This window comes from Sus scrofa, chromosome 6 (genome assembly GCF_054392235.1).
Source record: "Sus scrofa isolate SSC_HxYL_T2T_F1_AM1 chromosome 6, Sscrofa_HxYL_maternal_Yorkshire_Landrace_v2.0, whole genome shotgun sequence".
In the NCBI taxonomy this organism is placed as follows: domain Eukaryota; kingdom Metazoa; phylum Chordata; class Mammalia; order Artiodactyla; family Suidae; genus Sus; species Sus scrofa.
In genome coordinates, this window is record NC_139388.1 from 166,594,855 (window position 1) to 166,621,894 (window position 27,040).

At 37.0% G+C, this 27,040-nt stretch overlaps 1 protein-coding gene and 1 long non-coding RNA gene across 14 annotated transcripts in view; both read left to right on the top strand.

The window, feature by feature from the left end:
- The window catches only part of LOC146402977 (uncharacterized), a 32,503-nt gene extending 16,429 nt beyond the window's left edge, over positions 1–16,074 (top strand). Inside the window, exon 2 of the long non-coding RNA XR_014808379.1 lies at positions 14,090–16,074. This is a non-coding gene — a long non-coding RNA (uncharacterized LOC146402977). The remainder of the gene's footprint in view (positions 1–14,089) is intronic.
- Positions 1–27,040, top strand: part of LOC100737108 (AGBL carboxypeptidase 4) — a 1,252,169-nt gene that overhangs the window by 203,063 nt on the left and 1,022,066 nt on the right. The window lies entirely within an intron of this gene.

Below are 27,040 nucleotides of genomic sequence, written 5' to 3' on the forward strand. Positions count from 1 at the left end.
AAATTTGTTGGGATGCAGCTAAAGCAGTGCTGAAAGAAAATTTATAGCACTAAATGCCTACATTATAAGAGAAAAGTCTAAAATCAATAATCTGTCACTACTTTAAGAAACCAGATAATGAAAAGTAAAATGAAACTAAAGCAAACTGAAAGTAAGAAATCATAAAGAGAAGAAAGCAATGTAATTGAAAACAGAAAACCAATAGAGGAAGTCAATGTAACAACAAGCTGGTTATTTGAAAAGGTCAAACAAAATGATAGAAGAAAATCTAAGAGACCTATGGGATAATATAAAGTGGGCCAATCTACGCATAATAGGAATTCCAGAAGGAGCAGAAAAAGATAAGGGGATGGAAAATATATTTGAAGAAATTATTGCTGGAAACTTCCCAAATCTAAAGGATACTGGGTTCAAGATACAAGAAGCACAGAGGGCCCCAAACAAACTGAACCCAAACAGACCCACACCAAGACACATCATAATAAAAATGGCAAAAGTTAGTGATAAAGAGAGGATCCTAAAGGCAGCAAGAGAAAAACAAGAGAAAAACAAGGGAACCCCCATAAGAATATCAGCTGATTTCTCTACAGAAACACACTACAGGTCAGGAGGGAATGGCAAGAGATATTTAAAGTGCTAAAAGGAAAAAATATGCAACGTAGAATACTCTATCCAGCAAGAATATCATTTAAAATAGAAGGGGAAATAAAAATTTTTTCCAACAAACAAAAACTTAAAGAATACAGCAACACAAAGCCCAGGATAAAGGAAATATTGAAAGGGCTTCTCTAAACCAAAAAGAAAGGAAGGAAAGGGAAGAAAAAAGAAAAGAAAAGAAAAAAAAAGAAGAGGAAGAACTAGGACTGAGGAAACTGCAATCAGAGAGCAGTCACTCAAATAAGCCAGCATACAGATTTAATCATGAACATGCTTCAAACAAAATAAAATTAAAAAGAAAAAAAATAAAAAAGAGTCATCAAAACCATAAAATGTGGGCAAGGGATGTTAGGAAGTAAATAACCCTTTTTGTTTGTTTGTATGTTTCTCTTCTTAATTTTAATATAGTAATGAAGTGTTTGAACTTACAGGACAATCAGGCTAAAACACACAATTATGGGAAGGGGTTAGCATACTTAAAAAACAGGGCAACCACAAGCCAAAACCAAATATTGCATTTGCAAAAAATGAAAAAAAAAATACACTCAAGCAGATAATAACAGGAGACCATCCAACCAAAAAAAAAAAAAAAAAAAAAAAAAAAGAAAGGACAAGTGGAGAACCATAGAATCAACTGGAACACGAGGTTCAAAATGGCAATAAATAATCATCTATTAATTATCACCTTAAATGTCAATGGACTGAATGCCCCAATCAAAAGACACAGAGTGGCTGAGTGGATAAAAAGGCAAAAACCTTCAATATGCTGCCTACAAGAAACTCACCTTAGGACAAAAGATACATATAGATTGAAAGTGAAAGGGTGGGGAAAAATATTTCACGCCAATAGACATGACAGAAAAGCAGGAGTTGCAACACTCATATCAGACAAAATAGACTTTAAAACAAAAGACATAAAGAAAGACAAAGAAGGACACTACTTAATGATTAAGGGATCCATCCAAGGAGAGGATGTTACTATCGTCAACATATATGCCCCAAATACAGGAGCACCCAGATACATAAAACAAATATTAACAGACATAAAGGGAGATATTGATGAGAATACAATCATAGTAGGAGACCTTAATACCCCCCTCACATCAATGGACAAATCCTCTAGACAGAAAACCAATAAAGCAACAGAGATCCTAAAGGAAACAATAGAAAAGTTAGACTTCATTGATATCTTCAGGACACTACATCCAAAAAAAGCAGAATACACATTCTTCTCAAATGCTCATGGAACATTCTCAAGAATCGACCACATATTGGGACACAAAGCGAATCTCAATAAATTTAGGAGCATAGAAATTATCTCAAGTATCTTCTCTGACCACAATGCCATGAAATTAGAAATCAACCATGGGAAAAGCAAAGAGAAAAAACCTACTACACGGAGACTAAACAACATGCTACTAAAAAACCAATGGGTCAATGAGGAAATCAAGAAGGAAATTAAAAACTACCTTGAAACAAATGATAATGAAGACACAACCTCTCAAAATCTATGGGATGCTGCAAAAGCAGTGCTCAGAGGGAAATTTATAGCAATCCAGGCCTTTCTCAAAAAAGAAGAAAGATCCCAAATTGACAACCTAACCCTCCACCTAAATGAATTAAAAAAAGAAGAAAAAAAAAGTCCTAAAGTCAGCAGAAGGAAGGAAATTATAAAGATCAAAGAAGAAATCAATAAAATAGAGACTCAAAAAACAATAGAGAAAATTAATAAAACCAAGAGCTGGTTCTTTGAAAAGGTGAACAAAATTGACAAACCCCTGGCCAGACTCACTAAAAAGAGGAGAGAATGAACTCAAATAACCAAAATTATAAATGAAAAAGGATAAATCACAACGGATACAGCAGAAATACAAAAAACCATAAGAGAATACTATGAACAACTGTATGGCAACAAGTTTGACAATCTGGAAGAAATGGACAATTTTCTAGAATCTTACAGCCTGCCAAAACTGAATCAAGCAGAAACAGACCAACTGAACAGACCGATCACTAGAAATGAAATTGAAGAGGTCATAAAATCACTCCCTACAAATAAAAGTCCAGGACCAGATGGCTTCACAGGTGAATTCTATCAAACATATAAAGAGGAATTGGTGCCCATCCTCCTTAAACTCTTTCAAAAGGTTGAAGAAGAAGGAATACTCCCAAAGACATTCTATGAGGCCAGCATCACCCTCATTCCAAAACCAGACAGAGATACCACCAAAAAAGAAAACTATCGCCCAATATCATTGATGAATATAGATGCAAAAATTCTCAACAAAATCTTAGCCAACTGAATCCAACAACATATCAAAAAAATTATACACCATGACCAGGTTGGGTTCCTCCCAGGTTCACAAGGATGGTTCAACATATGCAAATCAATCAACGTCATACACCACATTAACAAAAGAAAAGTCAAAAATCATATGATCATCTCAATAGACGCAGAAAAAAACATTTGACAAAGTCCAACATCCATTCATCATCAAGACCCTTGCCAAAGTGGGTATAGAGGGAACATTCCTGAATATAATCAAAGCCATTTATGAGAAACCCACAGCAAATATAATACTCAATGGGGAAAAACTGAAAGCCTTCTCACTCAAATCTGGAACAAGACGGGGATGCCCACTCTCACCACTGCTCTTCAACATCGTTTTGGAAGTCCTAGCCACAGCAATTAGACAAACAAAAGAAATCAAAGGCATCCATATAGGAAGAGAAGAGATCAAACTGTCACTGTATGCAGATGACATGATACTATACCTAGAAAACCCTAAGGACTCACCCCCCACACTCCTTGAACTGATTAATAAATTCAGCAAAGTAGCAGGATATAAGATTAACATTCAGAAGTCAGTTGCATTTCTGCATACCAGCAATGAAACATTAGAAAAGGAATACAAAAATACGATACCTTTTAAAATTGTACCTCACAAAATCAAATACCTCGGAATACACCTGACCAAGGAGGTAAAGGACCTATATGCCGAGAACTATAAAACTTTAATCAAAGAAATCAAAGAAGATGTAAAGAAATGGAAAGATATTCCATGTTCCTGGATTGGAAAAATCAATATTGTAAAAATGGCCATAATACCCAAAGCAATCTACAGATTCAATGCAATCCCTATCAAATTACCCAGGACATTTTTCACAGAACTAGAACAAACAATCCAAACATTTATATGGAACAACAAAAGACCCAGAATTGCCAAAGCAATCCTGAGAAACAAAAACCAAGCAGGAGGCATAACTCTCCCAGACTTCAAGAAATATTACAAAGCCACAGTCATCAAAACAGCATGGTACTGTTATAAAAACAGACAGACAGACCAATGGAACAGAATAGAGAACCCGGAAATAAACCCTGACACCTATGGTCAATTAATCTTTGACAAGGGAGGCAAGAACATAAAATGGGAAAAAGAAAGTCTATTCAGCAAGCAGTGCTGGGAAACCTGGACAGCTGCATGCAAAGCAATGAAACTAGAACACACCCTCACACCATGCACAAAAATAAACTCCAAATGGCTGAAAGACTTAAATATACGACAGGACACCATCAAACTCCTAGAAGAAAACATCGGCAATACACTCTCTGACATCAACATCATGAATATTTTCTCAGGTCAGTCTCCCAAAGCAATAGAAACTAGAGCAAAAATAAACCCATGGGACCTCATCAAACTGAAAAGCTTTTGCACAGCAAAGGAAACCCAAAAGAAAACCGAAACACAACTTACAGAATGGGAGAAAATAGTTTCAAATGATGCAACTGACAAGGGCTTAATCTCTAGAATATATAAGCAACTTATACAACCCAACAGCAAAAAAACCAATCAATCAATGGAAAAATGGGCAAAAGACCTGAATAGACATTTCTCCAGAGAAGATATACAGATGGCCAACAAACACATGAAAAAATGCTCAACATCGCTGGTCATAAGAGAAATGCAAGTCAAAACTACCATGAGATACCACCTCACACCAGTCAGAATGGCCATCATTAATAAATCCACAAATAACAAGTGCTGGAGGGGCTGTGGAGAAAAGGGAACCCTCCTGCACTGTTGATGGGAATGGAAACTGGTACAGCCACTATGGAGAACAGTTTGGAGATACCTTAGAAATCTATACATAGAACTTCCCTATGACCCCACAATCCCACTCTTGGGCATCTTTCCGGACAAAACTCTACTTAAAAGAGACACATGCACCCGCATGTTCATTGCAGCACTATTCACAATAGCCAGGACGTGGAAACAACCCAAATGTCCATCAACAGATGATTGGATTCGGAAGAGGTGGTATATATACACAATGGAATACTACTCAGCCATAAAAAGGATGACATCATGCCATTTGCAGCAACATGGATGGAACTAGAGACTCTCATCCTGAGTGAAATGAGCCAGAAAGACAAAGACAAATACCATATGATATCACTTATAACTGGAATCTAATATCCAGCACAAATGAACATCTCCTCAGAAAAGAAAATCATGGACTTGGAGAAGAGACTTGTGGCTGCCTGATGGGACGGGGAGGGAGTGGGAGGGATCGCGAGCTTGGGCTTATCAGACACAACTTAGAATAGATTTACAAGGAGATCCTGCTGAATAGCATTGAGAACTTTGTCTAGATACTCATGTTGCAACAGAAGAAAGGGTGGGGGAAAAACTGTAATTGCAATGTATACATGTAAGGATAACCTGACCCCCTTGCTGTACAGTGGGAAAATAAAAAAAATTATTAATAATAAAAAAAGGAAAATCCTTTATAATGAATGACAAATAAACCAATGGAGAAGAAAGAAATTCTTAATATTAGGATATGAAAAAGGAGATGTCACCATAGACCCTGGAAGAGACCAAGGTGATGATAAAGGAGTACTAAGAAGGACTGTTACACACATAAATTTGACAACTTAAATGAAATGGAACAATTCCCTAAAAGGCATTAACTACTACAACTCACTAAATATGAAATTTACAAATTGAATAGCTCAGCAGTCATCAACATTGAGGCAAGGAGTTAGTGCTGTGGTGCAGTGTTTTAATGATCTGGCTTGTCTCTGTGGAGGCACAGGTTAGATCCCCAGCCCGGCACAGTGGGTTAAGGATCCAGTGTTGCTGCACCTGTGGCATAGCTTTCAGCTCTGGCTTGGATTTGATCCATGGCCTGTGAACTTCCATATGCTGTGGGTGTAGCCGAAGAGGGGAAAAAAACTAAAAAACCATTGAGGCAAGTCCTTCCACCATCAAAAAAGATTGCAAGTAACTGAAGGTTCAGGAAATGATTAGCATTTTTTAGCAATAAAGCATTTAAAGTTAAGATATGGACATTTTTTTAGACACAATGCAATTTAATGCTTAATAGACCACATTATAATGTAAATATAACTTTTATTTGCATTGGGAGACCAAAAAAATCATGTGATCTGCTTCATTGTGATATTTGCATTATTGTGGTGGTCTGGAACCAAGCCTGCAATATCTCCAAGGTATGCCTATATATATACAATGAAATATTATTCAGCAATAAAAACCCTTGCAATTTGCAATAACATGGGTAGAACTTGAGGGAATAATGCTAAGTGAAATGAGAGAAAGACAAATACTGTATGATCTCATCTATATGTGTAATATAAAAAAGCCCTAACTCACAGATACGGAAAACAGATTGGTGGGTGCCAGAAGTGGGGGGTGGGGTGGGATGAGTGAGCATGGTCAAAATGTAAAATCTCACTTTTATAAGAAATTCTAGGGGTGTAATAGTCAGCATGGTGACTCTAGTTGGCAATACTGTACTATATGTTTTAAAGTTACTAATAGATACTAAAAGTTCTCATCATAAGAAAAAAAGGATATAACTATGTGAGGTGGTAAATATTAACTAAACTTGCTTTGGTGGTCACGTCAGAGTGTATATGTATATCAAAACATTATGTTGTACCTAAAACGAATATAATATGCCAATTATATCTCAGTAAAACTGGAAAAAAATTTAAAATCAAGTTAGCAGTGTTAAAAAATACCTACTCAGAGTTCCCACCACGACAGAGTGGGTTAAGAATCTGACTTCAGTGACTCAGAGAGCTGGGTTGATGTGAATTCGGTCCCTGGCCAAGTTCAGTGGATTAAAATCCAGTATTGCTGCAGATGCGGCGTACATCAGGGCTGTGGCTCTGATTCAGTCCCTGGCCCAGGAACTTCCATATGGTGGTAGTGTGGCCGTTAAAACAACAACCACAACAACCCACTCAAGTCTAGGTATTGCCAGACAGGTGTTTTTAAGATATGATTGACTTTTGGGCATTGGGGTCCTACTGTACATCATAGGGAACTGTGTGTGATTGGGTCAGTTTGCTATACAATAGTAATTGAAGAGACACTGTAAATTAACTATAAGAAAATAAATTTGTGTGTTTTGAGTAAAGCAGATTATCCTCCGTAATGTGGACAGTCCACATCTACTCAGTTGAAGGCCTTAAGAGAAAAGATTGAGGTCCTCTGAGGAGGAGTGAATTCTGTCTTCAGACTGCCTTTACATTCAAGACTGCAGTATCAACTCTCACCACAATTGCTAGTCTTCCAGCCAGGCCTGCAGATTTCAGACTTGTCAGCCTTTGCAATCATGTGAACCGATTCTTAAATCTTACTCTCTTTATATATATACATATACACACACACATACATATATATATACACATACATACATATAGCGCTAGAGCATGCTAGAGCATTGGACGTTCATAGACAAAAAAGATTTTTGACATAAATGTCACATACAAAATTGTGGATTATATGCTTAAATTTAAAATGTAAAAGTATAAAACTTTAAAAGACATCACAGGAAAACATTTTTGGGTTTTAGAGCTTGAAGAAGAGTTATGAGATACGACATCAAAAGAACAACCTATAAAAGGAAAAAAATTGGACTTTGTGAATATTAATAACTTTTTCTATACCCAAGACCTTATGAATGACAAAAGGAAAATCTGCACACTAGGAAAAAATATTTGCAAAACGCTTATATAACAAATGTCCCTGTTTTATTCCAAGTTCTCCATATATATATATATAATCTATCTATCTTATCTATCTGTCTGTCTGTCTGTCTACCTATCTATCCATCTGCAGAGAGAGACAGAAAAAGAGAAAGATTTTTTTTTTTTTTTGGCGTGCCCCATGGCATATGGAGTTCCTGGGCCAGGGATCAGATCCAAGCTGCATCTACATCCTATGCTGTAGCTGCAATAATGCCAGATCCTTTAAACCTGTATGCCAGGCCTGGGATTGAACCTGTATCCTGGCTATGCAGAGACACCACCATTCCTGTTGCACTCAGTGGAAACTCTGGGAAAATTTATTTTAAGGGATTTGCTCAAATGATTGGGCAAGATTGCTGAGAAGTAGGCCAGTAGACTGGGGACCCGGAGTAGAGTTACACTAAGAGTTCAAAGGCAGTCTGCTGGCAAATTTCTTATATCTCAGAGGTCATTCTTTGTTCTCTTAAGGCCTTCAACTGATTGGATGTGGCTTACCACAGTATAGAGGATAATCTACTTTCCTTATAGTTCACCCACTTAAATGTTTATCTCATCTAAAATTCACCTTCACAGAAACATCTAGAATAATTTTTGACCAGATAACTCAGCATCATTACCCAGCTCAGTTGATATATAAAATTAACTATCCAGACCCATATTTAGAATACTTAACTAACTCTTAAAACTCAGTATAAAAACAATCTATTTAGAAAGGAGGCAAAAACATGGAGACATTTCACCAAAGAGAATATACACATGGAAAAAAGTTCATGAAAAATATTTAGCATCACTAGCCATTAAAGGAATGTAAAGTAAGACCGCAATGAAATATCACTACATATCTATTAGAATAGCCAGAATAAAACATAGTGACAGTACTAAATGCTAGTGAGGATGTGGGAAAGCTAGATCTCTCATTGTGTGGAATATAAAATGTTATAGCCATTCCAGAAAATAGCTTATCCATTTCTTAGAAAACTACATTCAAATATCATATGGTCCAACAGTTACATTCCTAGAATTTATATAATCAAGTGAAAATCTACCTTCTCGGAAAAATCAGTGCATAATGTTTATTGCATTATTATTTATAATAGCCAAAAACTAGGAACAACCAAAATGTCCCTCAAGAGGTGAATTGGAAAACGAAATTTGTTACATCTGTACAATAGAATAAAAAGCGATAAAAGGCATGAATACTACTGATGCACAAATTCGATGGATCTTAAGGGCATTTTAGGGTGTGGGGAAAATACCCACAAACTTTCATATGCTATATTATTTTATTTAATATTTTTGAATGAAAAAGCTATTGAGGTGTAAACAGATTAGTGGTTAGCTGGGATTAGGGTGGTTTGAGGGAATTCTTTGTAGTGATGGAATAATTCTGTGTCTTGATTATAGTGTTTACATTAATCTACCTATGTCTAAAGAACATAACAGTTATTCACACACATTGTACATTGAGCCAATGTCAGTTTTGTGGATTTGATATTACTATAATTATGTAAGATGTAACTGCTCGGGAAAAATGGGTGAAGAGTACTTGGACCTCTTTGTGCTGTCTTTGTCCTTTCAAATACAAAATTAAAAATGAAAAACAAATAAGCCAGAGATGCCTGTAGGATTCTTCAACATTAATGGACATCTCTGTAGGTGTCCTTTTAACTCAAGCTCCAATTCATACCTCTTATTTGGCCCTACCCCCTTTATCAAAGGGTATTTTAGAACAATTATTTAATATAATGTACTGTTCACCCTAACTAAACTCAGTTTGTTGTCTGGAGAAATAACTTTAAGTGCTATGATTGATGGGACAGTTGCTGGCCTTAATGATTAATGCTTGGTGGCTCATCAAGGAGAGAATGTTGAAAGGACTATATGTTCTGTGTCATCTTAAACTGAGTCAAAGTATTGGTAGTTTTTTATACTGCCCAGAAAAATAATGGAAGCAGGAACAAAACAAAGCTCAGAGTGTAGAGTAGACCATTAGTTAGAAGTCAGAGACTGATTTCTTGTCCCAGTTCAGTCATTAGCTTACTGCTATTATCCTGTTCAAGTCACCATTCTTTCTTCTCTAAATTATAACTACTTTGTTTTTTTTTTTTTAATATTCAATTCATTTAAGCTCAAACAAATCCAAAAACAATTCACTCATTTCTCCCACTCCCCACACCCTGCCTCTGGCAGCCACCAGTTTTTCTCTGTATCTGTGAGGTTGGTTTTTTGGTTTTCTTTTTTTCATTTTAAAATTATATATATATATATATATATATATATATATATATATATATATATTCCTTATATAAGGGAGATGATAGGGTATTTGTATTTCTCTGTCTGACTTATTTCATATAGCATAGTGCCCTTGAGGTTCATCCATGTTATTGCAGTTGGCAAGATTTCATTCTTTTTTTTAAATTTTTTTTTTGTCTTTTTTTTTGCTATTTCTTTGGGCCGCTCCCGCGGCATATGGAGGTTCCCAGGCTAGGGGTCGAATCAGAGCTGTAGTCACCGGCCTACGCCAGAACCACAGCAACGTGGGATCCAAGCCACGTCTGCAACCTACACCACAGCTCACGGCAAGGCCGGACCCTTAACCCACTGAGCAAGGGCAGGGACCGAACCCGCAACCTCATGGTTCCTAGTCGGATTCGTTAACCACTGCGCCACGACGGGAACTCTAAGATTTCATTCTTTTTTATGGCTGAATAATATGCTGTGGTATGTACGTATGTGTATGTATGTTTGTATCTAAATAGATAGAGGGATAGATAATGTTTTATTCATCTGTTCATCCATTGATGGACACTTATGCAGTGTTTCTATGTTTTGGCTATTGCAAATAAGGCTGTAGTGAACATGGGGCACATATATTTATTCACATTAGTGTTCTTTTTCTTTCAGTAAGTACGTAGGTGTGGAATTGCTGGATCATATAATTCTGTTTTTAGTTTCCTTTCCTAGATAAATATTTTTTAATTTTTAATTTTATGAGAAACCTCTGAACTGTTTTCCATAGTGGCTGTACCAATATACAGTCTCACCGATAGTGCACAAGGGTTTCCTTTGTTTCATATCCAGCAAATGTTATCTTTTCTTTTTTTCATGAAAGCCATTCTAAAGGGTGATGCCTCACTGTGGTTTTGATTTGTATTTCCCTGATCATTAAACGTCTTCTACTTGCTTTTTAATGTGATTAATTTTTCTCTTGAATTGTACGAGTTCTTTATATTTTTTGGATATTAACCACTTATCAGATATGTGATTTGGAGGTATTTTCTCCCATTTGGTAGATCACCTTTTTATTCTGTTAATGGTTTCGTATACTGTGCAGAAGTTTTTTAGATTGATATAGTCCCACTTGTGTAGGTTTTTTTTTTTTTTTTTTTTTTTTTTTTTGGTGCCTTTGCTTTTGGGGTCAGATACAAAAAAATAATCACCAACACTTGGGTTAAGGAGCTGACCACCTATGTTTTCTTCTAGGAGTTTTATGGTTGCAGATCTATGTTCATGTCTTTAATCCATTTGAGTTGATTTTGTGTATAGTGTAAGACAGTGGTCCAATTTCATTATTTTGTATATGACTATCCAGTTTTCCCAATACATTAATTGAAGAGACTGTCCTTCCCATATTGTATATTCTTGGCTCCTTGGCTGTAAATTAATTGTGGATTTATTTCTGAACTTGCTATTTTGTTCCATTGATCTATTTGTCTATTTCCATGCCAATATCATACTGTTTTGAGTATAATAGCTTTGCTGTAAATTTTGAAATCAGAGAGTATGATACCTTTAGCTTTATTCTTCTTTCTCAAGATTTTTTTTTTTTAGCTATTCGGGGTCTTTTATGGTTCCATAGAAATTTTAGTATTGTTTATTTTATTTCCATGAAAAGTGTCATTGAAACTTTCATAGAGATTTCATTGGACCTGTGGTTTCCTTTGCTTAGTGTGGACATTTGACAATATTGATTCTTCCAGTTCATGGATTTGGAGTATCTTTCATATGTATCTTCTATTTTTTTTTCTTTAATGTCTTGTAGTTTTAAATATACAGATCTTTTATCTTCTGTGTTAAATTTATTCCTAGGTGTTGTATTATTTTTAATGTAATTTTAAATGGGATTGTTTCTTAATTTATCTTTCTGCTAAAGGTAAACATTAGAATAGGCATTGGAGTTACAAATATTTATAAAGAGGCCTCTCTCCTTAAGGCATTCAGGTCAACTGCAAGGAATGGAGTACCATTTGTTTATGTCAGGAGCACAGAAAAGGGAGAGCAATAGCCTCTTTTGGGAGGTGCTAGGAAATGCTTCATAAAAGTGTTACAGTTGAACCTTGTCTGAAAGGATGAATAGTAGTTGTTTTCCAAACAAAAAAGGAAAGGGTATTCTTTGCAGATGGAATAGTAAAAGATACAATAACTATGACAACTATGATATATCACTCAATATATCATACATTCTTAAATGACTCCCTTAATGTCTTGGCATAAATGTATTTTGCTATTATTATTATTAGAACACTATGCTATGTAGTAGAAATAGCACAGTCATTATAGCTAACCAGCTCTGAGTTAAAATTTTAGCTTTATCATTCTATATTATTTAGCCTCTCTATCCATAAACCATGAATAAAAAAATACGTATAGTATAGTATTGTTGTGAGAATATCATAAATGTGATAGCATATATAAATGCCCATCTCTAGTTATTTTATTAGTAAATTAAATATATTCCAATTATTTATGTACTATTAACAGTTCTCACTTAAAATAACTGAGCAAAAATCAGTCAACAGTACAAATAGCCTGTATGTGTGTTTCCATTTTTAGAAGGGAGATGAGCATACTCTATGGCAATCTCAGCAAAGAAAGGATAAAATAAGTTTGACAGTTTTGAGCTCAAGATTATAATTGGTTTGAATAATCTTAGATCCTTAGATGATCCTCCCTGGTTAAAAGCCTTTACAATGCCAGGTGATGTCATTTCATATCAATACCTGGGTTGAAGTTAGACTAGACTGAAAACTAAATTGTAGACTTGGGCAAATTTCAGACTGTATATGCCCTCATGAAATTACCTTGTGCTGCAGTTCCTGGACCCTTCTCTAAAAAGTGATAAATGTAGATTGGGACCTAGATTGAAGCTTATTGGTGTGTTGAGAATGAAAACAGAACTGTATTAATAGAAAATTATTGAATCCAGATGAAGTAATGGAGTGTCTTGACAGCAGCAATGAATTCTAGGTCAAAAAATATTGGAATACAGGTCTACCTATCCCAAAATATCTGTGTGACCTTGGGTAAATAATTTTCCCTTTCTGGGTCTTTTCTATCTCATCTACAAAATAAGAATAATAATCCTTTGTATGCCTAACACTCATAATTATTATACACATCAAATGAGTTAATGAACATAGAAGTGTTTTGTAAACCAGCAGTGCTATACGTATGTAGGGTTAGTTATTATTGGCATCACTCACTGCTAACTCACAGTCAAGAAACGTATACACACTACTGTATAAAATAGATGATTAACAAGCACCTTCCTGTATTGTGCAGGAAAATTTACTCAATAGTTTATAATTACCTCTATGGGAAAACAGAATCGATATATTTATATGTATAACTGATTCACTTTACTGTACACCTGAAAAAACTAATACAACATCGCAAGTCAACAATAAAATTTAAAGCTAAAATTTTAAAAAGATCTGTGAAATTAAGTGGTTCCTCCAGATTAATGATTCTGAACTGGAAAGTGGCTGTTCGTGCTTTTCAAATCTCATTTCTTCTTTATGGAGAGCATCACCTTAGTAGGTATAGTTTCAATGTTAAGAATCATTGCTACACTAGTCCATAGGCAGGCCTATTCCTTGGATAGGACAGTCAAAATGGCCTTTCTGAGCATCTTGTTTGAGGTTAGATGTGGACTCGTGAAGTGGGATTACTACTGTTTTCAAAAATTGTTAAAATTTACGCCTAAAACATCTTTTTAAATTATTATGCCCTCATGAGTTCCCATCATGGTGCAGCAGAAACAAATCCAACTAGGAACCATGATGTTGCAGGTTCCATCCCTGGCCTTGCTCAGTGGATTAAGTATCCGGCATTGCCATGAGCTGTGGTGTAGGTTGTACACGTGGCTCAGATCCTGAGTTGCTGTGGCTGTGGCGTAGGTCGGCAGCTGTAGCTCTGATTTGACCCCTAGCCTGGGAACTGCCACATGCTGCCGGTGCAGTCCTAAAAAGCAAAAAAAAAAAAAAAAAAGAAAAAGAAAAAATTATTATGCCCAGTGGCTTATGAAAGATGCCAATAATGTGGGTTCCTTTTAAGTGTAATTGAGATCTCAACTTTATATCCTTCTAGGAATGGCTGCATGAGGTGTCCTGTCCTGTTGGTGGATAAGATTGAAAATCTATAAGGACGTCCATCCTCCACACCTTAGGCCTGAAGCTTATAATCTCTGAGCATTTAAGAGAACTTAAAATTCCAGTTTAGCAGTGCCTGTTGCTTAGAAAAGCTAATATCCAGGTGTTCTAATTTTTTCTTGGTGTAGCTATCACTCAGATGTCAAAAGCTCATTATAGATGTCATAAACAAAATCAGTATCGAGTAAGGAAGATCATGATACTAACTGCCTGTGCTGCACTTTTGTTGTCTTGACGTTAATGTTTGGTTACTGCTTGACATATTTTCATTGTATCAAGTTGTGATTAATCAAATCTTGCAGTGACACCTCACTATTTCTCAAAGACTGTAATTGTATCACTTAATGGTGACTTAGTTCTGTTTTTGGAAAATAGTAGTCTGCAGGTGCAGGTAGTTAGGCTGTTACCAGGTAATGAGTTTCCCCCTTCTGTTTCAGTAGCTTGAAGAAATGTCAGACTAAGGATGGTTGAAAGTATATGTATATATATATATATATTTTTTTTTTCTTTTCCACTGGCCTCAGTTTTATTTAGAAGAGAAATGGCAAGCATAGGCTGGAGAGTTAGGAAAGTTGAGCTGAATATCTGATTTTCTCTTTGACTCATTTTGGGAGAGAAGGGTTCAGGACAGGTTTATGTTAGGGCTTTTAAAACAGATGTTTTTAAATATGGGATGGTTAGTAAATTCAGAGGTAGTTGAGTGTCTCTGCTTTTCTATTCTTAATTTGCCCAGCTAAAAGGAAAGAGTTGGATAAGCAGATGTCTAAGTACCTTTCAAGACTGGTGTTTTTCTAAGATTTTAAATAGAGTTCTAAAAAGAACTGCTTATTTCTGCAAAGCTGCTTCTCATTTTATGGATGCTTATAGATCACCAGTGGGCTTGTTTTACATTCCACCTGTTAGAACTTTAAGACTAGTGAATAGAAGACAGTCTTGGGCTATGCACAACTGTGTCTCTTCTGCATAAGATTGTCCCACTTCCTGAAATTATTTTCTGTTCTTTCTCCATCAGATGATCATTCAGGTGATCGTCAGTCAGTTAACATTCTAGGACCAGTTGAATGTTCAGGAAAATTAAGTATTTCTTCTTTTTAAAAATCCATTGTATTTTATAGGTCTTAACATATTGAATTATGCTTATTTAATTATACCTGTATCTCACCCCCTGAACTTTGAGCTTTATTTTACAGACAGAGGCTGGTTTATTCATTATAATATCTGCAGCAGTCAAGAGAATATCTAGGCAAACTAGGTGCTGTGTAAATATTTACTGAATAAATGGTGAAGTTTATTTATTTCTGAGAAAAATCACTTTAAATATGAAAGGGAGATAGAAATTACAGTCAGGGTAATACTTAAGGCATTACTTATTCCAATTCTTTTGAGCTCTTTTATAGGGAGATGATACTTGAGAATGCCAAGTTTCTATAAAAGTGAGTGGTGAAACTATATGAACTGGAGAAGGGAGTGAACTTTTTTTTTTTTACAGTTTTTAAATTTTGTAGAGTCAGTAGCAATGTTGCAGCTTTCACTAATGAATTGTGTGTCTTTTTTCCATCTTGGTGAATTTCTAGCTAAAGCTTTATCATCTTTCTTAAGTTTTTCATAGTCAAATTTCTGTAGTTTTTCAGTTTTATGTTTTATTGTTTTCCCCTCTGATATTTATTATTTCCTATTTTCTGCTTACTTTAAGTTTGATTTACTATTCTTTGTTAGCTCCTTGAAGTGTGTTAGATTGTTGACCTTAGATTCCTTCCTTTTTAAGAAAGCATTTACCACTAGTTTTATCATGCTTTATTGTGGTATAAATGACAAATAAAATTGTAAGATATTTAAAGTGTACAATGTGACGGGTTTGTATACGTATACATCACAAAATGATTCCCTCTATTGAGTTAATTAATAAAGCACGTAAAGCTGTAAGTTTCACTTTAAGGACTGTTTTAGTTGCATCACAGTTTAAAATTATTTAGGCTTGGTTTCTACAAATGGCCTCTGTGTCTACATTGCTCAGTAGTCAGCCAGTGATTTGTGCAGCACTTGTGCTCAAGCCATTAAGGCTTCTACTTTCTTGCCAATGAATCAGTGTGATTGTTGGGGAGCTTATTTCCAATTTTAACTAGTTCTCAAGTTTGCTTTGCCTTTTAGTTTTTGCTAACCTCTTTCAGGCCCCCCAATCTCCAAATCTATGTTTACAGTTTCCCAGGGAGGGATATGTGGCAAGTTTGTTCAGCCCTCATTAGGGCGTTTTCATTTATAGTATTTCTTTAAATGTCTGACTGTTCGTTCCATCATAGTCCTAGTTGAAACTGCAACCTCAGACCAGCAAAACTGTAGGTTTTCCCCATTTGTTTTCTACCAGGTTAACCAAACCACTTTTAGCTGAATGAGCTGTGGGCTTTTGCCCCTCTGACCCAAATGAAATCTGCCTCTCTGGTTGCAAAGCTGCTGGTTTTGTAGTCTTCCCCATCATTGGTAAGACTCTAGTTTTCATTTATGGATCTGGGGTGCAGGATGGCAGTAACCCCACACCAGAAGGCTGCAGATTTCTCTTATTTTTACCCAAAGCTCTAACAGATTTTGGAGAATAAATTCTTCTCAATCTGTTGTCTGAATGATGTTGCTCAACTTCCAGAGATCCAAAATGGTTGTTTTGGACAAACTTGTTCATTTTTGTACTTGTATTTTGTGGAGAGGATTCATTTACCTCTTCAGGATGCCAAATCCAGAAGTCCCTTCTGCAGCATCTAAATGCAAATAGTTGCTATAGATAAGAACAGCAGAGGCACCTATGTATTCGTGCCTGTATAGCTTCTTCCTTATCTTGCACTTCTTTCTCTCACCTTTTTCTAGAAAGGTAGAATGATATAGTAAAGATAGAAAAATTTTGGAGATTGACAGCCCTGGGTATAGGTCTTAACAATAGTTGTGTCCTTGTGGGCAACTTAATTTCACTGAATCTCAATTTAACTGTCTTTAAAGTGGATGACAAATCATAAAGACTTGATCATAATTTTCCAGTGCAAATGAGGGTTCTTAGCCCAGCACTGTTCTGATAAAAAGGTGATGGATGATATAAAAGCATCAGCCATCCCAGTATGTCCCTGAGTTTTGACACAATTATAATTCTCTAAATCCAAGCACATTTTGCTTTAATCTGGGGAAAAAAAAAAAAAGCTGTGTCTAATGAAAGAAACTCTGCTTTCTTCCTCTCCTATTAGGGGAGCTAGGTGAACAGTATATTCTTGGTTGCTATCTTGGCAATATTGAGGTTCAGACTTGGATTCCTTCAACACAGGGACTGATAATTGTGCTTCTAATCAACACAGAGTGGGATTTTAGGTGAGAGCATTTTATTTTCAGAGCAGAGCCATTTCAGTGCTCTGTCCCTCATTATAGTAAACTGTTGACAACCACTGATGTGATGTCGGTACATTACCTTTCTGTTTAAGAGAAACACTGGGCAGTTACTGGTCGCTTTCTGACACACCATTACAAAATGCTTCCTGTTAGCAGAGAGAGGAAAGAGAAATGGATGTGAACATATTAGGATCAGAATTACATGTCGAAAAGCTAGAGCAGAGTTCAATTTATTTCTGCAATAATAAGTGAGCTAGAGAGTGACTTGACAATTATTTCTATTTCCATTGCTTTTTTTTTTTGAGATGAACATTCCAATATAAAATCTACTTGTTTGGACATCTTTTCGTAAATAATAGCCTATATGAATTAAAATTATTTTGTAGGAGCAAAAATTGAACCATTTATCAGGTGAGAATGAGTAGTTTATAGTTTTCTCTGTTAAAGGAGGAATACAAAGTTATATAATTTCTGATGAAATAAAAACATAGCTGGCATAAGAGCTAAAGGGTATAAATCCTAGTACTATTTATTCTATATGCTAAGTGTGTGACCATGAACAAATTATAACTATTAGGGGGTTTCAATTTACTCAACCACATAAACTAATAATGGTGATAGTCACTACCATTTATTGAATATCTAAAATGGGTTTCGATCTGCAATATGCCCAATATAAATTATGTCATTGCATCTTCACAGCACATTACTTACTAACCTTATGTACACTTAACAGATAAAGAAACTGATTTTCAGGAAGGTTAAATAAGTTGTTCAAGGCCACAGAGAGAGTTAAAGGCAGAGCAGGACAAAACCCCTCATCTTTTGGTCTTCCATATTTTTGCTTTTTTCTTTACTCCTCTGCTTTTATCTAATCTCATGGATATTAATAATTTATCTGCAGAGTTATGGTAGTGAACTAATAGATTTGAAAGAGCTTTTGTGCATAAAAATTTAAGGCATTGTTACTTTTATTTAAAGTTCAACTTGGTATCACTAAAATGAAATGGAATTATTTTCTGTTAATGTTAAGTGGAGAAACTCTATAAAACTTTTTGAAGGCTTGTATGGTTTAAACTTAATTCTTTTGTTTTTCCTGAATGGTTATTTTTTTTCCTACGAGGCCTGCAAAATTATATTTCATACTGATATTTTCTTGTAATATTTGTGCTTATGTTTTTCCTACCTCTATTTTCATTTGTTTTAAGGATAAGTATACATATGCTAAGGGGAATAGAAAACTTCTTTAATAATAACTGAATATACAGTTTGCAGTGTGCTTCCACAAACATTGTTCTATTTGTTTTTCAGTACCACTTTTTTGTTTTGTCAGTTATGAAACAGATTATCTTTATTCCCTTCTTACAGGCAGGTAAACTTTACAGGCAGGTAAAGTTTAGAAGGACTTGCCTCAGTTTACAAAACATATTAGTGGTAGAGGTTAAGAACCCAGGTTAAGAACCTATATTCCAAATATGGGGTATTTTATACTCTATAAAAATTCAGTTTTCGAGGCAGATATGGTATAGTGGTTACTCCTACAGGCTCCAGAGTTAAACTTCTTGAGCTCAAATTTTAATGCATCTCCTTGGAAAATTAATTCATCCAATAATTGGAACAATTAGATATTAAACATTTTGATAACTGCAGCTGTTCATCTATAAAATGAAGATAGTATCTTTCACATGATTATTGTGAGTTTTAAATAATATAATACATGTGAAATTATTAACATAGTGACTAATAAATACTAAGCACTCAATACAAAGTTTTAGAAATTACCGTTTTTTGCACACTGTTTTAATATTATAAAATGTGATCATGTAAATATACAGGCCGTCTGTGTAAGCCATTTAAAGTATGAATTCAGGAGTTCCTGTCATGGTGCAGTGGAAATGTCTCTGACTAGGAACCATGAGGTTGTGGGTTTGATCCCTGGCCTCGCTCAGTGGGTTAAGGATCTGGTGTTGCCACGAGCTATGGTGTAGGTCGCAGAAGTGACTCAGATCTGGCGTTGCTGTGGCTGTGGCATAGGCCAGCAGCTACAGCTCTGATTAGATCCCCTAGCCTGGAAAGAAGCTCCATATGCTGCAGGTGTGGCCCTAAAAAAAAAAAAAAAAAAAAAAAAAAAAAAGCCAAAAAAATAAAGTATGAATTCATTAATTCAGTTAACATCTCTTGAATGCCTCTTATTTGCTGGATATTTTCCCAGCATGAAGTATACAGGGATGTACTCACTAGAGTCCCTCCTCTCAAGGAAATAATTCTTTTTAGGAAAAAAAGATGAATGAGAAGATCACTTTATTGACTTCTGTAGATACTTTAATAAAATCTACTTGATGGATGTGTTGATTTATTTAATCTTTTAAACTGACAATGTGTTTTTATTGTCATTAAAATTATTTTAAAGAATTATTGCACACTTTGTAGTGTGTAGCTTTTAGAAATCCTAAAACAAAAATCAGAGGTGCAAACAAAATTGATGGTTTAGTAGATTAAATGAAATCTATTTTACATAGAAATAGATTTCCTTAATCTTGTTTTAGAAAAATTCAGAGTGGAGAGTCTTTGCAGTTGTAATGCTTATATTATTGATCATAATGATATCAGTAAATTAATCCGTTGCTTATCATGGGCCAAGCATCGTACTAGGTGCCTTATAGATAATGTAAATACTCAGAAAAACTATAAGTAGTATTACTTCTATTTAACAGGCAGAGGTAGTGCGGCTCAAAGAGGTGAAATAACTTGCCTAGTATTATATAATTTGTAGAATTGGGCTTCAAGCCCAGTGCTGTCTTCTCCAAATTAGATGTTGGAATTGAAAAATACAAATTGGGCAATTTGAATCTCAGGTTTAAGCTTAAGTCTTGGCATTATTGTATCAAATTCTATTAGGTTTATTTCTCATTTCTTTTGTGTATTATATTACTATACATTTTTGCTTTGTGGTTACTGTGAGGCTTACATATAAGAACCTATATTTATATCCGCCTATTTTAAGTTGATACCACCTTAAGTGTGAACACATTCTAAAGCTCTACATTTTAATCCTCCTACCCCATGTTTTATTTTTTTTGTAACATTTTATATCTTTTTATCTAGTGTATTTGCCAACTATTATTATAGTTATTTTTACTTCTGTTGTTTTTAACTTTTCAACTTTATAAATGATTAGTCCACTCCCCTTAGTATATATTTACCTTTATCAGTGGGACTTATACTTTCAAGTTTTCTTGTCATTAATTAACACTCTTTATTTTCAGCTTAAAGAAGGCCCTTTAACATTTCTGGTAAGGATGGTTTACTATTGATGAACTCCTTTAGCTTTTGCTTGTCTGGAAAACTCTTTATTTCTCCTTCAATTCTTTATGTCAACTTTGACAGAGTATTTTTGTTAGTTGGAAGTTCTTTTTAATTTCAGTGGTGAGTTTATTATGCCACTCCCTCTGGCCTGCAAGTTTTTGCTGACAAACTACTGATGGCCTGATGGAGTGTCCCTTGTATGTAACAAGTTATTTTTCTCTTGATGCTTTTATTTGTCTTTAACTTTTGACCTTTTGATAGTAATATGTCCAGTTGTGGGTCTCTTTTGGTTTACCTTATTTGGAACTCTCTGGGCGTCCTTGATCTGGATGTGTCCCCTGGGCAATTGTCACAAAAATTGAGGCTCCAGGTAAGTCCTTGTTTTGTCCCCTGAGAGTCCCTTTGGAGAGCTCTAGGTGGGTACCAAACCTGAAGCCTACTCCTCAGGTTGAAGCTCCAGGGAAAGAAGATAGGCCTCTTTTTCAAAAAGACTTGGTATGTTTTGGTCAACTATCTGTGCAATGCCCTGGGGGTCACAGTATGCCACAGACTATCTCTGATTGTACAGTCCTATGGAAATTAGGAATGCAAGCCTCCCAGTAGCCTCCAGAACTAGGCAGTTAAGGAAGGTCTGCTAGGTTGCAACCACAAAACCAGGGCACCAGACATAAAAACTGGGGTACCAGATGCCAGTAGAAGCTCCCTTCTAGGACATACTGGGCTGTGGAGTTGAAAGAGGAAGAGTGTGAATGTGGCAAGACCTGAGGAAAAAAGAAAAAAGATTAACACCCAGTGGCTTTAGCAAGGCAGAGGAAGAGTGCCAAGATGGTGCCTGCTGGTTGGAAGGTAAAGACAGTACTTGCTGAGAAAAAAAAAAAAAAAGTCTAATCTAAACCAAAACCAAAACCAAAACCAAAACCAAATTCTTTTAGTCTTACTGAGCTGTAGTATACTATAGGGAAGAAGGGTAATCATTGGGTTGGACTGGGGGTTTATGTGGGAACTTCTGTTAGAAAATCTCAAATGAGGTAATATTGCTAAAGTTTTTCTGATAGTCTCTTTGGAAATAGACAAATCATTTTTAACATTAAATTGCATGGTTTCTAAAAATATGTTAATTTTCATTATTTTTAGAAGTAATTCTCTGAAATAACATAAATACTAACATTAACAAATTACTTCTCCTAGCTTACAAAAGTTTTATATCATCTGTATTTACATTTTCATTAGCTCTAGCATTCAGCACCTAGTGCCATAAATTTGTTTTTGAAATCCTTAATTTTCCCAAGTCTTTCAACATACTGAATGATGTTTGTTTCACTTTACATTAGCATCAAATTTGCACTGAAGATCTGGTTCATATACATTCATGGCTAATATTGTAAATTAAGGGCAGTTTTATTTTTTCATGATAAGCTGTTCAAAATATGGGAAATACTGAATTTGAGCCATGCATATCATTTTCAGGAAAAGATTTTGAAGAAAAGTGTTTTATGCACTCTCATGTTTTTATCATTAACAAAGTCTATTTACCCACCCCACCCCCACCCCCCTTTGTGTGCATTTTAGGGCTGTGCCTGTGGCATATGGAAGTTTCCAGGCTAGGGTTTGAATGGGAGCTGCATCTGCCAACCTACACCATAGCCACAACAACTTGGGATCCAAGCTGCGTCTGCAACCTGCACCACTATTCATGGCATCGCTGGATTCTTAACCCTCTGAGTGAGGCCAGGGGTCAAACCCACATCCTCATGGATACTAGTCAGGTTTGCAACTGACTGAGCCACAATGGGAACTGCTATCAGTAACATAGTCCTTTAACTTGAGTTAATCGGAAAGAAATATTGGGAGTTCCTGTCATGGCGCAGTAGAAACGAATCCAACAAGGAACCATGAGGTTGCGGGTTTGATCCCTGGCCTTGCTCAGTGGGTTAAGGATCTGGCGTTTCCATGAGCTGTGGTATAGGTCACAGATGCGGCTCGGATCTGGCATTGCTGTGGCTCTGGCTTTAGCCGGCAGCTGTAGCTCTGATAAGACCCCTAGCCTGGGAACCTCCATATGCCATGGGTGTCACCCTCAGAAAGACAAAAACACCAAAAAAAAAAAAAAGAAAGAAAAATGTTGGCATCCTACATTTTGCTAATTCTTATTAGTAATAGCAAAATAGTTATATTCTTGAAATATCAACCAGGTAAAGAAATATCTTGATATCTAATATTCTCCAATTAGAAAATTACTAACAAATGAAAAATATTTTATGAAAATATATTCTAGCTTTATAAGACTTAATTGGAACTATTATGCATTTGTTTTCTGTTAAAGCGACAACACAGCATACACTTACACTGTAATTATTATAGCTAAAAATAGCAGTATGGAGAAGAAAATTCAGATGATTTTTTGACATACAAGCTTCTTCTGACAATACTTATTTGTTCCATTGTCTTCTGACATTTCATCTTAAATAGGAGAAACACAACTGTCATCAGTTTTATTCCTTTGTAAATAACCTGTTTTCTCTTCCTTACATGCTTAGAAGTTTTTTTTTCTTTTCTCACTGTATTTCAAAATTATTGCCATAATATGTTTCTATTCAGGTATCATTACATTAATTCTATCAGGAATAATTTGTGTACTTGGGCGTTTTTCCTGCTCTGGAAGTTTTCTTCAGTTATATTTTTATTATTACTTTTTTGAGTATTTTTGAGCTTTTTTCTTGTAATGACCCCTAACTTCTGTTCAGTTTTCTGTCCTCAGATATTCTCTCACTGATTTAAATATTGTTTAGGTTTTTTTTCTCCCTTTCTTATGCATTCAGGAAGACTACTCGATTTTTATTTCGAATACCTTGATAATATTTAAGCAATATTACTTCCCTCTCTCTAATACCCTCAGTGGATATTTTCATATTTTCACTTTTTTCTTTATATTCTTTTTGATAGCAAATTCTTTTTAATGTTTCTACTGTTGCATCTTATTCTGACAACATTTTTCATTAAGTTATTCTATATTGGAGGCTTTTTGTGTCTGTTTATAGAGTACACACATAATAATTAAGTTACTACCAACTTTTGTTACAATTCAGCTTCAGGGGGAACAGAGCAAGATGGCAGAGGAGTAAGAGATCATGCTTACCCTCTCCCACAAACACATCAAAAAAACACATCTACATGTAAAGTGACCCTCACAGAACATCAACTGAATGCTGGCAGAAGAACTTAAACCTCCAAAAATGGCAAGAAACTCTTGTCATAACTGGGTAGAACAAAAGAAAAAAAGAGAGAAGGAAAAGGAATCAGGACTGGACTAGTATTCTAGAGAGGGAGCTGTGAAGGAGAAAAGGAACCCACACCCTGGGAAGCCACCTAACTGATGGAAAGATCAGCTGAGCCGGAGGGACCAAAAAGTGGCCAAGAAGGCAGCACGTCTGAGAACAGAAAAGCAGAGTGAGAGCCACACAGATCATTTGAACCACTGGCACAGACACCATAGCCTGAGACTCGGGTGGGGGCTGGGTGCTGAGACTTAGGCTCCAGAGGTCAGTCCCTGGGAGAGGACTGGGGTTGGTGGTGTGGAGACAGCCTAAGGGGCTAAGGAGCAGTGCACCAAAGGCGGGTGAGTGGAAAGCCATGGCAGAGGGAACATGGAGGAAGGTCTGGACCTGCAGGAGAGGCAAGGCGCCATTGTTGGGAAGGAGAGAAGAAGGGGCAGACTGCCTTAGGAGACTTCTTGCCCCCGAGCATGCAGGCGTGCCCACGGACTTGCAGAGAGTGGGGTAGTGCAGGTGCATGCCGCCTCTGGACAGAAGGCTCTTGCTAGGCTGCGGCAGAATGGGTGTTTCTGGCGCAGTCTGCCTATGAACGGAAGCTGCTTGCTAGCCTGCTATGAACCAGGTGTTTCCAGTGCAGGCTGCTAGAGGCCAGAAGCTGCTTCTAACCTGCAGCGGACTGGGCGGCTCTGGCACAGGCTGCCCATGGAGAGAAGCCTCTTGCTCTTATATGGGAGATTCGGCACTTCTTGTGCGGGCTGCTGGTTGCCAGGCACCTCTAGTGTGGGCTAAGGGCATCAGAGGGGTAAGTGCACACTTTGCCTATGAAGTACCATACACTGTTGCTCTCTTTTCCCTGGGAACACAACTACCCTGCAGTTGCCACTGCCAAATGCTCTGGGTGGCACCCAGACACTTGGTTACTTTCCCTTCCCAAGACCATACAACTAGGAGTAGCTGGTGCAGCACACCCTGCATGGTCTAACTGTGACAGGGTGCTTCTTGCGTGGCTTGCAGTTGGCGGGAGCAAACCACTGCAGTTATCCCTGACTCCAGAGGTGGGCATGGCCCATCACCACTGGGGAATCCCTCAACAAAAATTACTTGCAGCCCCAACCATCTCAGAGGGCACCACAGAGAAGGACATTGCAACAGAACACCGCCTGTTGTTGCTCTTGCTCCCCTGGGAGCACACCCGCCCTGCTGCTACCACTGGCAAAGCCCTGGGCTGTGCCCAGATGCTTGATTACTTCCAAGGAAGTTGCAACTAAGCACCTTGTGTAGCACGGGCTGTGGGGTCTGAGCAGGATGGGGTGCTTCTTGCATGGTCTCCAGGAGCTGGGGGCAAACCACCACAGTTATTCCTGGCTCCAGAGGTGGGAGGGACCCACCACCACTAGGGGTCCGTGAACAGACATCACTTGCAGTCACAATCACCTCAAAGGCTCCACAGAGGAGGGCATTGTGACCGAACACCACATGTTGCTGCTCTCACACCCCTGGGAACACACCGGCCCTGCTGCTGCCACTGCCAAACACTCTGGGTATCTACATGCCTGATCTCTGTCACTTCACAGGATTCTACAAGTGGGAGCAGCCTGTACAGCCCCTTCTGTGTGGGTAAGTGAGACAGGTTGCTTCATGAAAGGTCTACAAATGGTGGGAGCAAACCACTGCAGTTCTCACTGACTCCAGAGGCAATCGTGGCACACTACCACTAGGGGTCCCTGAACAGGCACCACCTGCAGTTTCAGTCACCTCAGAGGACATTGCAATTGAACGCTAGCTGTTGTGGCTCTCACTCCCCTGGAAACTCACACACCCTGCTGCTGCTACTGCCAAATGCTCTGGACACCTTTTAGATCTGCCTAAAGCTCATTACCACTTCCCAGTGCCTTGCAACTAGGAGTAGCCAGTGACACCTTCTGCAGGTCCTTGCTGCTGTTGAGAGCTCAACAACCAGGCACTGACTGCTGGCTCTACCCATCACCTCCTTCTCCCAGAAAACACACTGAGTACCCAGGAGATAACAGCCTGCTCACAACAAAGAAAGAGATGCCAAATATTCAAACACCCACACCAAAAACAAATAGTAATACCACCAAAAACAAAAAACAAAGGGGTGTTCTTTCCTAGAAGTATCTTTATAAGACTAGTTTGGCTTCCCCAAACTCACAGAAAAAGAAAAGCATAAGCAAGTTGAAGAAGCTCAGAAACCATTCCCAGTTAAAGGAACAGGAGAATTCACCCAAAGCAGTCAACAATGAAACAGACCTCTACAGCCTGACAGACATCGAGTTTAAAAGGGAGAGAGTGAAAATACTGAAGGAATTGGGAGAGGATATGAACAGTAATGCAGATTCCTTTAGAAAAGAACTATAATATATAAGGAGTCAAGAAAAACTCAAAAATTCATTTGAAGAGTTACAAACTGAGCTAAAGGCAATAAAGAGCAGAATGAATGATGCAGAGGAAAGAATTAGTGATGTGGAAGAAAGAATAATGGAAATCACCCAATCAGGGCAGCAGACAGAAAACCAAATGAAAAAACACAAAAGCAATATAAGAGAGTTATGGAATAATATAAAGTGGGCCAATATATGCATAATAGGAATTCCAGAAGGAGAAGAAAAAGAAAAGGGGATTGAAAATACATTTGAAGATGGAGGAGTTCCTGTCATGGCTCAGCAGTTAATGAATCTGACTAGCATCCATGAGGACTCAGGTTCGATCTCTGGCCTCGCTCACTGGGTTAAGGATCTGGCATTGCCATGAGCTGTGGTGTAGGTTGCAGATGTGGCTTGGATTTGGTGTTGCTGTGGTCAGCACCCGAAGCTCCTATTCGACCCCTAGCCTGGGAACTTCCATATGCTGTGAGTGTGGCCCTAAAAAGTCAAAAAAAGAAAAAAAAAAAAGAAAAGAAAAGAAAAGAAAATATATTTGAAGAAATTATA